This window comes from Mercenaria mercenaria, chromosome 6 (assembly GCF_021730395.1).
Source record: "Mercenaria mercenaria strain notata chromosome 6, MADL_Memer_1, whole genome shotgun sequence".
In the NCBI taxonomy this organism is placed as follows: Eukaryota; Metazoa; Mollusca; class Bivalvia; order Venerida; family Veneridae; genus Mercenaria; species Mercenaria mercenaria.
The window spans coordinates 90919228-90934905 of NC_069366.1; the positions used below are offsets into that span (position 1 = coordinate 90919228).

The following is a 15678-nucleotide window of genomic DNA, read 5'->3' on the forward strand; positions in this document are numbered from 1 at the left end:
TGAGAAAAACATTACAGGTAAGTTGACAGGACTGAAAAATCTCATCGAGCTAAACAAAATATCGAGCTAATCATATCGAGGTAATGATAAATAATTACATTAGAATATATAGGGAAAATCGGGACCGACTTAAACACATCGTGCTAACCGGAGTATCGAGCTAACCGATATCGAGGTAACGATATTCAACTGTATTTGCTATCTCACATGTTAGGTCATCCATTTGTTAATTAGGTCAGCTAGGGTCATGAAAAAAATAATTCAAGAACAAATGAGAAGTGGACATATTCGATGGTGTCATCCATTTTTTGATATCACTTCCTGTTCGAAATGTCATATCTCAAGCAATTTTTGACTTTTTAAAGTAGGATCAACTTGTTAATTAGGTCAGCTAGGGTCATGAAAAAAAATATTCAAGAACAAATGTGAAGCGGACAAATTCTATGAAGTCATCCATTTTTCGATATCACTTCCGGTTCGAAATGTCATATCTGAAGCAATTATTGACTTTTAAAAGTGGGATCAACATGTTAATAAGGTCATCTAGGGTCATGAAAAAACATTTCAAGAACAAATGCGAAGTGGTCAAATTCGATGGTGTCATCCATTTTTCGATATCACTTCCGGTTCGAAATGTCATATCTCAAGCAATTTTTTACTTTTTAACGGTTTTCAAAAAGCCTTCATTTGGTTATTGATAAAGATCTTGAAATGCCTCTACATTCATTTTGTAGCTCTAACATTTTGGAAGAAGTCTGCTGAGATGACATTAGTCATATAAGTGTTTTGTTAAGATATACTGTGCTAAACATTGAGTTGTGTTTTATTTTAGATGAAACTTGACAATGTGAAAGTGTGTCATATGGCATGTCAAACGTTGGTAATTTATATATGTATGTTATTACTATTGTATGTTTGTTATTGTTATTCATTGTCGTGTCATATATATTCTAAAATTTGCTGTTGTTATTGCAAATATCGTTATTCTTATGTTTTTTCTAACCCTGGTAACACTTAGAATATGAATGACACGACATTGAAAAACAATATCAAAGATACAATAAGAATAACGAAATATAGAATAACGATAATGACTTTTACCATAAGAATATTGAACATACAATAAGAATAAGGACATATAGGATAACAATATTGCAGGGTGTCGAACTTGGTATATAATGATAGCAGGGAGCGATATGTACTTAAGCATGTATCACATGAGAAGATTACTTAGTCGTGCGTGCTCGAAGTAGGTGGAAAACATAGAAAACACGTGAAAATAGTGTTATTTTCGAAGTGTCGGCACTTGCAGGTCACATTCCGCGGGATGCAACTCTGCCCGTGTCAGTCCCGTCCTATCCCAAGTCAGTGTTGAGTCTTCCTTGTCTTATCCCAACTGTCTCTTTCTGTCTCAACTGTTCTCCAACATTGTCACACCACATGCCAACTCTGTTAAACTCGTAACTGGTAACCCTTTATCCCACCCCTGCCCCAGGGAAAGGATTGGACAAACACAGGAAGGCATGGGGATAAACATGGGGTAGGATGGAACAGACATGGTACAGGGTGGGACAGAGTTGGAACACAAACTGGGACAGGAGAGATAGGGTGGACAGGATGGGACAGACCCGGGATAGATAAGGGCAGATCCCGGATTTTAAGGGATAGACATTGGACAGGGCGTGAACAAGGTGAGGACTGGATGGGACAGACCTGGGATAAATTTAGCAGAAATCCTGGATAGCCTTGGACAGACATGGGGCATGATCGGGGAAGGACAGACATTGGACAGGGTAGGACAGACCCGGGGCAGCATGGGACAGACCCGGGGTAGGATAGAACAGACACGGTACAGGTATGGGACAGATCCGAGACAGGATGGGATAGGGTGGACATAATGGGACAAACACAGGAAAGCAAGGGGACAAACATGGATATGATGCAACAGACATGGTACAGGGTTAGGGTTAGGGTATTAGTGTGATGAAGATTCCATGCACAAAAGCGTTCACGGAAGTATGATTGCGCATGCGCGAGAAATGCATTATTGCTAAAATACGTCATCATGCGATGGCGTGCTCTGATTGGCTGAATTCAAAGTTGTTGATAAAGAAGACGCCATATTTGTTACATAGCGGAAGCAGTAGCAATATAGAAGTGTAATTTTTTGGATTTTTTTGCATTAATGAAAAAGTAAGAAATGTATAATTAATTGGAATTTTACAAGCAAAGATGTTTCTGTTTGTCTGCTGCATTTATTTGTAAAAAAAAATATTTTAAATAGGGAAAAATTGCTCGCATGTGTTATTGAATGTACATGCATGAGCGGTAGCATATAGCAATGTTGTTTGACTTATTGTTTATATAGGAAATCAGTGTTCGAACCCGTTTTTTGGGACGAGGGTGGCACTTGTGCGAGTATTGTCCGTCCGTTTGTCTGTCTGAACGAACATCGCCGTCCGTCTGTGCTTTCGTAGCAGTCTCATTGCATATAGAATACGCGTTATGGTCATGGTGCGCTCTGATTGGCTGAATTCACGTGATCAAGTCATGGCGCTCTCTGATTGGCTGAATTCAAAGTCGTTGATAAAGAAGACGCCATTTTTGTATACAATGAAATACAGCTTGAGTTTAGAATTGTATTTAGATGGATATTTTGCATGAATTAAGAGGTGAGAAGTTTATTATTTATTGGAATCTTACCAGCAAGAATGCAATTATATGCTTGCTGCATTTATTTCTGAAAGAAATATTATAAATATGCATAATATTGCTCGCATGTGTTATTGAATGGACATGCATGACGGGCAGCAATGCTGATTTGGTTGTTCTAATCATTGTTTATATAGGAAATCAGAGTTCGAACCCGTTTTTGGGATGAAAATGGCACTTGTGAGACCATTGTCCGTCCGTAGGTCTGTCTGAACGAACTCGCCGTCCGTTCGTGCGTTCGTAGTAGTCTCATTGCATATAGAATACGTCATAAGGACACGTGAGTTATGGTATAAAAAAAGATGTCATATGTCACATGACGTGTGACACACACTACTGAAAGTAAATGAAAACCCAAACCCATGACCCTTACCCAAGACCGACAATTTTGCTTGAACCTAAGTCGGACCCAAATCCCAACCGAAACCTAAACCAAACCCAAACGAAAACTAATGTCAAACCCAAACCCAATAGTCAATTGACGAAGACACCCGACCTTTTGATATTGCACCAGTCCAAACCAACCCCAAAGAGAAACCCAAACTCAAACCCAAACCCAAACTTTAACCCTAATCTTAAACCCAAACCAAATTCAATCCCTAACACAACTGAAACCCAAACAAAAACCAAAGCCTAACCCAAACTCTCAGATCCAAACGAAACCCGAAGTAAACTTAATCCAAACCAGAACTGTCAATTGAAAGTGACCCTTATCCCAGACCGACTATTTAGCTCAAACCAAAGTCAGACCCAAACCCAAACCCAAATCCGAACTGGAACGAAAACCCAAACCCCAACCCAACCCAAAGTCAAACCTAAACCAAAAACCCGGTAACCCAAACCCAAACGAAAACCTAATGTCAAACCCAAACCCAAACCAAATAGTCAATTGACTTTTATCACACACCCAAATCCAAACCGAGATGAAAACCCGAACCCAAACACAACCCAAATTCAAATCGAAACCGAAACCCAACCCCAAACCAAACCCCAAACGGAAACGTAATGTCAAACCCAAACCCAAACCCAATTGACCAAGACACCCGACGTTTTGATAATGCACCAATCCAAGCCAAGCCCAAAGACAAACCCAAACGCAAACCCAAATCCAAATGCAAACTTTAACGCAAACCTAAACCCAACCCAAATTCAATCCCAAACACAACTCAAACCCAAACCCTCAAAACCAAACCCAAACCAAACTTCAACACAAATCCAAACCTAAACACAAACCCAAACATAAACCCATCCCAAATTCAATCTCAAACCCAAATGAAACTCAAACAAAAACCAAAGACTAACCCAAACTCTAAGATCCAAACCAAACCCGAAGTAAGCTTAATCCAAACCCAAACTAAACCCGAACTGTCAATTGACAATGACCCTTTCCCCAGATCCACTATTTTGTTCAAACCAAAGTCAGACCCAAACCCAAAGTCAAATCCAAACCGGAATGAAAACCCAAACCTAAAGACAAACCTAAGCACAAACACTGTAATCCAAACCCAAACCAAACACAAACGAAAACCTAATGTCAAACCGAAACCCAAACCCAATAGTCAATTGATTAAGACACCCGACCTTTTGAAATTGCACCAATCCAAACTAAACCCAAAGACAAACCCAAACCCGAACACAAACCCAAACCCAACCTTAAACCCAAACCTAAACCTAGGCAAATTTCAATCCCAAACACATCTGAAACAGAAATTCTCAAACCCAAACTCAAACCCAAAACCCAAACCCGATAGTCAATTGATCAAGACACCCGACCTTTTGATAATACACCAATCCAAACTAAACCAAAAGACAAACCCAAACGCAAACCCAAACCCAAACGCAAACTTTAACCCAACCCAAATTCAATCCCAAACACAACTCAAACCGAAAAGCTCAAATACTTACCCAAAAAAACTTCAAACCAAACTTAAACCTAAACACAAAGCCAAACCTAAACCCATCCCAAATTATATCCCAAACCCAAATGAAACCCAAAGAAAAACCAAAGCCTAACCCAAGCTCTCAGATCCAAACCAAACCCGAAGTAAACTTAATCCAAACCCAAACTAAACCCGAACTGTCAATTGACAATGACCCTTACCCCATATCCACTATTTTGCTCAAACCAAAGTCAGACCCAAACCCAAACCCAAATCCAAACCAGAATGAAAACCCAAACCCAAACACAACCCGAAGTCAAACCTAAACGCAAACCCTGTAATCCAAACCCAAACCAAACACAAACGAAAACCTAATGTCAAACCCAAACCCAAACCCAATAGTCAATTAGTCAAGACGCCCGACCTTTTGATATCGCACCAATCCAAACCAAACCCAAAGACAAACCCAAACCCGAACACACACCCTAACCCAGACTTAAACCCAAACCTAAACCCATGCAGATTTCAATCCCAAACACAACTGAAACTGAAACCATCAAACCCAAACACAAACCAAAGTTCAACCCAAATCCAAACCGAAACACAAAGCCGAACCTAAACTCATCCCAAGTTCAATCCCAAACCCAACAGAAACCCAAACATAAACCAAACCCTAACCCAAGCAAAACCCGAAGTAAACTTAATATAAACCCAAACCAAACCCGAACTGTCAATTGACAATGACCCTTACCACAGACCGACTATTTTGCACCAACCAAAGTCAGACCCAAACCCAAACCCAAATCCAATCATTTAATTCATGATTTGTGTTCCAGTCTAACGCCTCATAGATATCTGTTTTCCATACAAATGTACAGATTCTTCAATTACAAATGGAAAGTGGCAATTTTGATGATAACTTACTTCAGCTTTTCCCAACAGCAATTACTGTTAACCCTAACCCTAACCCTAACCCTAAAACAAACCCTAACCCGAACACAAACAGAAACCTAAACTTAAACCCGAACCTAAACCCGGGCAAATTTCAATCCCAAACACAACTGAAACCGAAATCATCAAACCCAAACCAAACTTCAACCCAAATCTAAACCGAAACACAAAGCCAAACCTAAACCCATCCCAAATTCAATCCCAAACACAACTGAAACTCAAACATAAACCAAACCCTAACCCAAAGTCTCAAATCGAAGCAAACCCCGAAGTAAACTCAATACAAACCCAAACCAAACCCTAAATGTCAATTGACAATGACCCTACACCAGACCGACTATTTTGTCCGAACCAAAGTCAGACCCAAACCCAAACCCAAATCCAAACACAACGCAAATTCAAACCTAAACCCTTCTCAAACCTAAACCAATTAACCCAAACCAAACCCAAACGAAAACCTAGGGTTAGGGTTAGGGTTGGGGTTAGGGTTAGAAAGCACAAAGTGTAAAATTCTGCAAGCCTATGCGCAGCTCCAGGCCTTTGCATAACATATTGTGGTGCACCCTGACCCCAGAAGGCCTATGTAAGCATTTCTACCCCAGATCCAACCCTAGAGTATGTTTCACAGAGGCTTTTTTCATCCAGAGAGGTTGGGGTTAGGGTTAGAAAGCAGACTGTAAAAATCTGCAGGCCTATGCGCAGCTACATGCCTTTGCCTATACCGGCTGCCCCAAAAAGGCCTATGTAAGCATTTCTACCCCAGATTTTCTACCTACCCCAGATCCATACCTAACCTTAAAGCCTTTGTAGAACAGGTCTTTGGTACCGACCTTGACCCCCAGCCTCGTTTTGAATCTTACCCCATGTTCTGTAAAAGGCCTTTATTTTCAAAATTGAATACCATATACCGGTGCGCAGAGGTGAAGGTCGCCGATCGAAAATTGAACCTGGCCAGCCGAGTGGTCAGGTGTCGGAGGTCATACCGTGGTGACATGACCCCCCCGAAAATTTGCCCTTGATCTACTTTTGGGTCGTTCAGGATGCATTGCGAGGAACTGTTTTTGACGGGGAGTACACGCTCAAGGACAGAGGTCAAGGACATGTTGAACCCAAAGGTCGAAAGACAGCAGAGCTGGCTACAACTCGTCCTAAAAGCAACACGATTGGTGGTTCGCAAAGTGGTGTTTTCGAGGCTCGAACTGCCTGTGGACTTGGACTAAAAGTACAAAGTGTACGAGTCTGCAGGCCTATGTGCAGCTACCGGCCTTTGTATAACATACCTGCCACCCCTAACTTTAACCCATAAAAGCCTTTATACAACAAAGTCTTGCTCCTAACCCGGGTTGTTATATTGGAGCTCCTAGGGCCTTACCCAAGGTCACTGTTCGGCATTGGGTGCTTAAAGGGCTATAACTCTGAAACGGATTGGTGTAGAGTTATCGGACTTTTTGCTATCTCTTGATAGGAGGCTTGCACACGCGATCCAGGTATCACGGAGTTCGAGTTCAATCTCCTTCCTGGTTTTCAGGGCGGAGCCAACGTAAACAAACGGTCGAAAATCGTGTTTGAAGGCCATAACTCTTACAGTTGTGCAAATAAAAAGGCGAAAAAAGGGCCATAAGTAGTCCTGAACATGCTCTAAATATTCCAGGAAGTACGGAGTTTCTACATGGCCGCAGTTCCTTAACCCTGTTGGAGACCCCCTATAATAAACTTGACTTAGCTCAAAAAATGAAAGTTTTTAAAGACTGAGCTGTGAAAGAGGTATGTTTGTACTAGACCTTGAAGGACGGGCGATTTTGGATCTTTTAAAGGGTCGTGGGTTAAGGGGCGCCCGGGGGAAATGTTGGTAGACATGTCCCCTCTCTTTTGATTCCATAGAGAAACCCCCTTAACTCTCCAGCTAACCCCTTAACCCACGAACAATGACCCGCTCCCTAACCCTAACCCTAACCCTTTTCCTGGGATTTGACCTGGTGACCTAGTTTTTGATCCCAGATGACCCAATATCAAACTCGCCCAAGATTTAATTGAGGGTAACATTCTGACCAAGTTTCATTAAGATTGGGACAAAATTGTGACCTCTGGAGTGTTAACAAGCCGATTTGACCCGCTGAACTAGTTTTTAACCCCAGATGACCCAGTATCAAACTTGTCCCAGATTTTATTGAGGGTAAAATTCTGACCAAGTTTCATTAAGATTGGGTCAAAGTTGTGACCCCTAGTGTTAACAGTCAAATTGTTGACGACGACGGACACGGGGCGATCACAAAAGCTCACCTTTGAGCACTTCATGCTCAGGTGAGCTAATAAACCACAAAGAACTCATTTAATAAATATTTTTATTCAAAACAGTTCAGAATTAGAAATATTCACCTGTACACTCAAATATTAACTAAACGACCATGAAAGAAATCTGGTTGGTAAGACTTATACATTTAGGTTCCTGAAACTCGGGGACTTGTATTTCATTCTCAACATAAATGAAAGGCTCACAACTTTGACCCCAAGCTGTGACCTTGACTTCCTCGTCAAAGTGCCTTCATGCAAAAAGTTAACGTTGGCCCCTGTGACCTTGACCTTTGACCTGGTGACCCCAAAGCCAGTAGGAGTGTTGTACTCAATAAGTACTATCAGCATGTGAAGTTTGAAGGTCCTGGGTGCAGTGGTTCGCGAGTAAAGTGCCTCCATGCAAAACGATGTTAACGTTGTGACGAACTAACTAACGAACGGACGACCAGTTGAAAACTAACATGCCTCCCTTCGGGGGCATTAAAAACTAGATGCCACGGGCAACATGGCGAGTTCTTGCGCATGACACTCCGTCTCATGATGGTGAACAGTTGTGCCATGTTACATCAAAATCCCTCTATGCGTGAAAAAGAAATGCTCCGGACAAAGTCATTCTTGTATCTGACCTTTGACCTCTAAATGTGACCTTGACCTTAGATCTAAGGACCTGGTTCTTGTGCATGACACTCCGTCTCATGATGGTGAACATTTATGCCAAGTTACATCAAAATCCCTCTGTGCATGAAGAAGAAATGCTCCGGACAAAGTTGTCATTCTTGTATACTTTGACCTCTAAGTGTGACCTTGACCTTAGACCTAGGGAACTGATTATTATGCCTGACACTCCGTCTCATGATGGTGAACAATTGTGCCAAGTTACATCAAAATCCCTCCATGCATGAAGAAGCAATGCTCCGGACAGTCGTTACTGAATTTGACCTTTGACCTCTAAGTGTGACCTTGACCTTTGAGATAGGAACCTGGGGTTTGCGCATGACACTCCGTCTCACTGAGGTTAACATTCATGCCAAATATATAAAAAAAGATTGCTCCATGCATGTCAAAGTTATGGTCCGGACAAACAAATCCGGACGCACGCACGCACATACACCAAACAGCCATTTGGACATATATGTCTTCGCTTCCGCAAACGGGATCGACAAAAATGAAGGCAGACAATGAGGAGTAGGCTAACACTTATGTTGCAACTGTACTTATCTCAGCTCCCTTCAATGTATTAGTTATGTTTAAAGCTACTTATTTTTCATTTAGGGCATAACATGCTGTTCTTTCTTTTTTTATTTTTAAATTTTTTTTACCAACATGTATTTTGTGAAATACACTTATTGCTTGCTAGGATAAATTTGTCTTAAGTGGATCACCTATACTCGTTTTATGAACAGAATACTATTAATGAATGAATTATAGTGCAACACTGATTTACAATGTGTCCCAGTAAACCTATAAATAACTCAATTTTGAGTTCACAATTTTAGAAATATCTACAGGTGAGCTAAAAATGTACGAGTGTAAACATTATAATGAAAGTTAACATAAATACGAAACTGATTCAAATACATTTAAATTAGGTGTATATACAATTATACCAAAATGTTTTGGAAATACTTATAAATATTGCTTGAAGATTGCCATAGCCACTGAACATTTTAAACATCTACTCAGAGTTTTATTTTTCCCGACTATTCTAAAATTCCATTTTTCATTGACCATTATCAAGATTTCCCAGATAATTCAGACCTTGGAAAAAAAACCCATTTCTACCCGCCTACGAAATCCCCCCTCGATGCATTCAGTAATTGTACAAGAAACAAAAGTTATCTCCTCACTGTAAACAAAATTTCTACTGTTCTGGTTCAATGTGATCTTGACCTTTGACCTTAAAATCAACAGTGGTCATCTGCGGGTCATGATCAACCTCCCTATTAAGTTTCATGATCCTAGGCCCAAGCGTTCTCAAGTTATTGTTCGGGGAGGGTTTAACTGTTCTGGGTAAATGTGACCTTGCCCTTCGGCCTAATGACCTCAAAATCTAATGGGGTCATCTACTGGTCAAGGCCAATCTCCCTATCAAGTTTCTAGGCAAAAGAGTTTTCAAGTAATCGTCTGGAAACGGTTAAACTGTTCCGGGTCACTGTACCTTTGACTTACTGACCTCAAAATCAATAGGGGTCATCTGCTGGTTATATTTCGAAGGGGGGCATAATAAAGAGCTTGATTTCCTCCTTTGTCTAACTGGAAATCAAATGGTCTTGTTAGAATTCATTTTAAACAATTACCGCAATACAATATAATGGACAGCTTTTGTGCTATACTAAATAGGTATATCTCGTGTATTTTAAAGTTTTACTATTGTTTCTGATAAGACAGAAGCATTAGGTATAACACACTTTTCAATTACTACAATATTTCATTTCAGTGGTAATTCAGCAAGATGGACGAGGATTTCTCAGATATACTTGGTAAGTGTTTTTTTCTGTTTCAGGAAATATCATCAGCTTTCAAAAACAATTGTCATTCTATTTGGGTTTCCTTTAAGCAATTACTGAAAATTTGAATTATGAGTTCCCAAGTGATTATTAAGTTTTAACACTTTAATCCATGTACATTTAGCCTAATTAGGCTTATCATATCCATACAGCTTTACTGATAATCAGTACACTATCTCCATACCGGATATTGGGGGGAAAATGCAGAATTTATACCTGTGTTATTCAATTCAATATTACTATATTAAATATTGTTTCAAACACTTAGGACCGATGTCAATTATCTTTCTTTTACAGACTATTACATGGAACTAGATGAGCTAGATGAAGAACAGGACCGCAACATTTTTACAGGTATCCTTTATAATAGCAATCAGCAGAGTAATTAATTGCTTGGTTTCCCATAATTAAGCAATTATGTTAACCAAGATTTAAAGTTACACATTGTCACTACATCTAAAATATTAATGTCAATAAATGAAATAAAAACTACAATAGGTTCACAAACAGATTAAGGGTCATCCTCCTCATTTAACACTGTGTTTAAATACACTTTGTTATTGATGCTTGTTCATAATACCTTTTTAATACAGAACTAGATAAATTCCATACATTGACATAGACATACTGTAAAGATTTTCTTTCCCTCTTCTTTACAGATGATCAAGAAGCAACCACAAGTGTGTCAAGGGAAGAACAGAAAGGTAATGTAAACTTTATATATTATTCAGAGATGCTTCTGCTAGAATAACATGACTACGTGTAGTGACGTCAAAGTTTTTGTTGCAACCAAGAAAGAGCGCTGCTGTGTTTTACCTACTGTTTCAGATTAAATATTAGAATCAAAATTATTAATAGTAAAGTCGTGTTTTAACTATACACTCGGGCACAAACAAGTCTTACAAATAATTTCCTTCGGGCTACCAGATTATGAAATTATAACGCCCGACGTATCATTGCCAACTGTTCATAAATATTGTTAAAACACTTTTTGAACAAGGCAGTCTGAAAGACAGCTAAATCCCACGCCACTGTTATTGATAGTGAAAGGGTAAACCTTTGAACTTATTTGAACAAGGCAGTCTGAAAGATAGTGAAAGGGTAAACCTTTGACCTTTAACTGTGACCTTGACCTTGAACTGACATGGCTGACTCAATGACTCCGCACAATGTCTTGATGAGGTGATCATTTGACCTAAGTTTCATGAAAATCCTTCAAGGGGTTTAGGAGATAGAAAGCTCAAACTTTTGACCTTTGATTTGACATGGCTGACTCATGACCTAGTTTTTGACCCCATCTGATTGACACCAAGATTCAGTCAAAAATATGGCCTCTAAAGTGCTAACTCACTTTTTCTTTGATTTGACCCGGTGACCTAGTTTTTGACCCCACAAGACCCAGATTCAAACCTGACCTAAAGATCATCAAGATTAACAGTCTGGCTAAGTTTCATGAAAATAAAGTCATAAATGTGACCAAGTTTTATTAAGATATGGTCATAAAGGTTACCTCTAGAGTGTTAACTAGCTTTTCCTTTCATTTGACCTGGTGACCTAGTTTTTGACCCCAGATGACCCAATATCCAACTCGTCCAAGATTTTATTGAAGGCAACATTCTGACCAAGTTTCATTAAGATTGGGCCAAAATTGTGACCTCTAGTGTTAACAGTCAAATTGTTGACGCCGACGAACGACAGACACAGGGCGAACACAAAAGCTCGCCTTGAGCAATTCGTGCTCAGGTAAGCTAAAAGTTATTTCTTAATTACTACAGAAACAATTAACTGCTTTAACCTTATCAACATATGGGATCTTAATCATACATTAATTAAAACAGTAATTGTTGCACACTTTTTCTGAATAACAAAAGAATTAAAAATTGATGTCAATTTCAAAATTTTCTAATTGCAGAGCAGAACTCAGAAACACCAGAACTGTCAGAAGAGGAGACTGGTAACGATTGTATTTCATAATTTTCTTACATTCTAAAACTCGTCGCGTGAGTGGAACGATGCTCTATCTACCATTTTTTAAACGTGGCGAAAATCGCTTCCAAAGTTTAACTCTCGTCTAGTTTCTTTATTTCTGGGCGAAAATGATGATAAATATATCTATTTGTTCCTTGCGCTTAGTTCTTTCGGACTGTAAATGCTTTTAAATACATTTCGTTTTTACTTTTCTGCATTTATACATTTTTGCACTTTGGAGATAGAGCAAATTTGACAAAAATAGAAAAAAATGTTAATGGTGTATTGCTCTATCGGGAGATAGAGCACTGTGAATTTACAAAATTGGACATAAAGCAATATAATATTTATTACAATTGTATATACTGAAAATAGTGCGAGAGCTCTTAAACAGTAATGACAGTCACTGTACTCATTTTGAAATACAAGAAGGATTGGATTTGGTTTTAGTATCATCAAACTGACACAATATTATAGGCCATATTGCAACTTTCAAGATTTTCTTTGAGGAGGAGGACTCTAGGTACATTTTTTTGGCACGCGCGGATACCTGGGTATATGACTTTCTTCGTGTCAACTGGATGGCTTCCTCTCATGAAAAAGCAAGGTTTCAAACAGTGGTGAGGGGCAGGTGTTCAAAGTCAGAAGATTTGGACTGATTTGCCAATAGTTTTACCATGCTGTCCAAATTGTTCAGGGTTAACTGAACTGCTACGCTATAGACATAATTGGCTATTAAACTAGGCACATTGGTCCTACTTATTTGCAAATGGGTATTCGTAAACCATATAGTAGTATTGTGTTAAACATTGAAGTTTAATTACTCAGTAACCGCAATAATTATAGTCAGCAATGAACAAAGATCTAAAATCTTTTTTAGTCGTAACTATTATATTTGCCAAATACAACTAGCTTTTCATTACGCTGAGTAAGATTTTCCGTGTTTTGTTATCAATATTCTCAGTAATAACTGTATTCTTTCACAAAACGACAATTTTTATATTATGTTCAATTTTTGCATGTAACTGTACTTGTCAGTCATACCAGTTCTCTTTTACACAACACAATCAAAGTTATATTCATGTCTCTTTGTAGCTATTAGTATAGGTTTCTCCTCTGAAACTACTGGTTACATATATACCAAAACTTGGTCAGTAGAATTTTGGGATAGATCTCTATCAAGTTTGATCAAATGATTAAACTTGGCCCTTTTAAGGGCAGCTACTGCCAGCTAGAGCAAAACAAAAATAGGAAAAACATTTAAGGAACTTCTCATGAACCGCTTGATGGACCTTTATCAAACATAGTCTGTAGCATCATTATAACATCCTCTCCCAAACTGGTTCAGAGGGGGACGATTGGCCCCTTTGAGGGGTTACCAGAGCTAAAATTAGAAATTCCCTTAAATGATTTTATCTCAAGAACCACTCAATGGATCTTCTTCAAACTTGATTTGTAGCATCATTCTAAGAATTTTCACCAAAATTGTTCTGTTAGGGGCACTTGGTCCCTTTCAGGGGCTGTTAGAGTTCAAAATAGAAATACCTTTAAACGACTACTCATGAACCATTTGATGGATATTCACCAAACTTTGTCTAGATACCAGTATAAGGTCCTTTCTCAAATTTGTTTGATTAAGGGCACTTTGCCCCTCTTAGGGACAACTAGAGCTACAAATAGAAATACTTTCTGGTCATGAATCGCTGGACGGATCTTCATCAGAGATGGCCGGTGGCATCATTAGAGGCTCTCTCAATTTTATTCAAACGGAGACTGTTTGCTCATTCTAGGGCTAAAATCAAAAATACCTTTAATGACTACTTCTAATGAACCGTTCAATTGACTCTCATCATTCTCGGTCCGTAGCATCATTATATTGCCCCCTCCATTTTTTTAATTGTGGGTTGGGGTGGGGGAGTGCATGGCCCTCTAAAGGACCACTAGACCTAAAGCTACAAATGCCTACTTCTCAACCGCTTGATGGATCTTCATCAAACTTTTATTAGGTCCTTTAACTAATTTATTCAATTAGTGTGGCATCTTTTAGGGGCTGCTAGAGTTGCAAAGTAGAGATACCTTTTACTAAATTCCTCTCTAACTCCTGAATGGGTTTTCATAAAACCTTGTCCGGAGCATCATTATAAGGTCCTTTACCATGTTATGTCTTATATCAAATCTATTCAAATAGGGACACTTTGGCCCTTTTAATGGTCACAAGAGTTGAAAAAGAAATAACTTTAGATGATTTCTTTCGATGGTTATGTGCTTTGGTGCGTAACAGCAAGATGATAATAAAAAATAATGAACAGGTTAAAGGATTTTCACCAAACCTAGTTAGAAGCAAAGTCAGCTGGTTAAGGCTTTCTTCAGTTGAAGGACATAGGCCCATTTAGGCCTCTTGTTAACTTTTCACATAATTCTGACAATTAAATTAAGGCCCAAAGATATTACATCGCAAATAATATGTCCCGGTCATACCTTTCATACTAATCTTATTGTGTATATTCCATTTAGTTTCTGCATGTCGTTCTCAAATCTGGTGGCATACATTTCAACTTAATAGTGAGTATCATAACAAGAATTCATAGCATTTATTTTGCAACCAAACATTTGCAGTCACAGCACTCATGTTTCATATTCGGTACAGTTACATCATGTGATACTTTAATAGTTTTGTGGCATTGATTTTGATTCACACCAACCATTTGTAATAAGTATTGACTACTTAAAATTCTAAGAAACATATATATCTATTCTCTCTCACAAACACAATCGTTATTTATATTCCTCGCAGTTTCTTCATGTACGTACTTTCATTTAGTGACTTGAATTTCAGCACTGCATTCCTTGTTTGATATTTGTCCTTGTTTTTAGGTATTTAATTTTCAATTTTCTCTGTCAAGGGTTGCAAGTTTAACGATAGGATTTTTGCGTCTCGAAGTAGGGATATTGTACTGCCAGTTCTTGTTGTCTTACGAATACTGCTTTCAGCAAAATTTGCATAGCTAAAAAAATGCACCTGTCAATATTTTGTCCGCCCAGGGAGGCGGCGTGTTAACCCAGGGGAATTTGACATTTCAAAAAATTTGTTGTCTAAATCCCCACCCTAGAGACAACCTTTTTTGTCTAAATCCCACCCTAGAGCCTTGTTGGTACATCAAATGTTTGTCTAATTCCCGCCTGTCGGGAATGGCCTTCTGTCTAAAGTCCCGTGTATGCCCGCCGCTCCCCCCGGGCGAGCAAAATATTGACAGGTGCAAAAGTGATCAACAAGAAAATTAGTTTGCGCCTTACTGTAACTTCCTATAGCTTAATTGACTATGATAAGTGTTTGTATAAGTAATAAAATGATAAAATAACCTGTATAA

General features: G+C 38.9%; 1 long non-coding RNA gene across 1 annotated transcript; it reads left to right on the forward strand.

Moving 5' to 3' along the window:
- Positions 1 to 10638: 10638 nt before the first annotated feature.
- LOC128558162 (uncharacterized) lies at positions 10639 to 12303 on the forward strand. Its single transcript, XR_008371551.1, has 3 exons — positions 10639 to 10696; positions 11002 to 11046; positions 12255 to 12303. It is a non-coding gene; the product is annotated as an uncharacterized LOC128558162 (long non-coding RNA).
- Positions 12304 to 15678: the final 3375 nt, after the last annotated feature.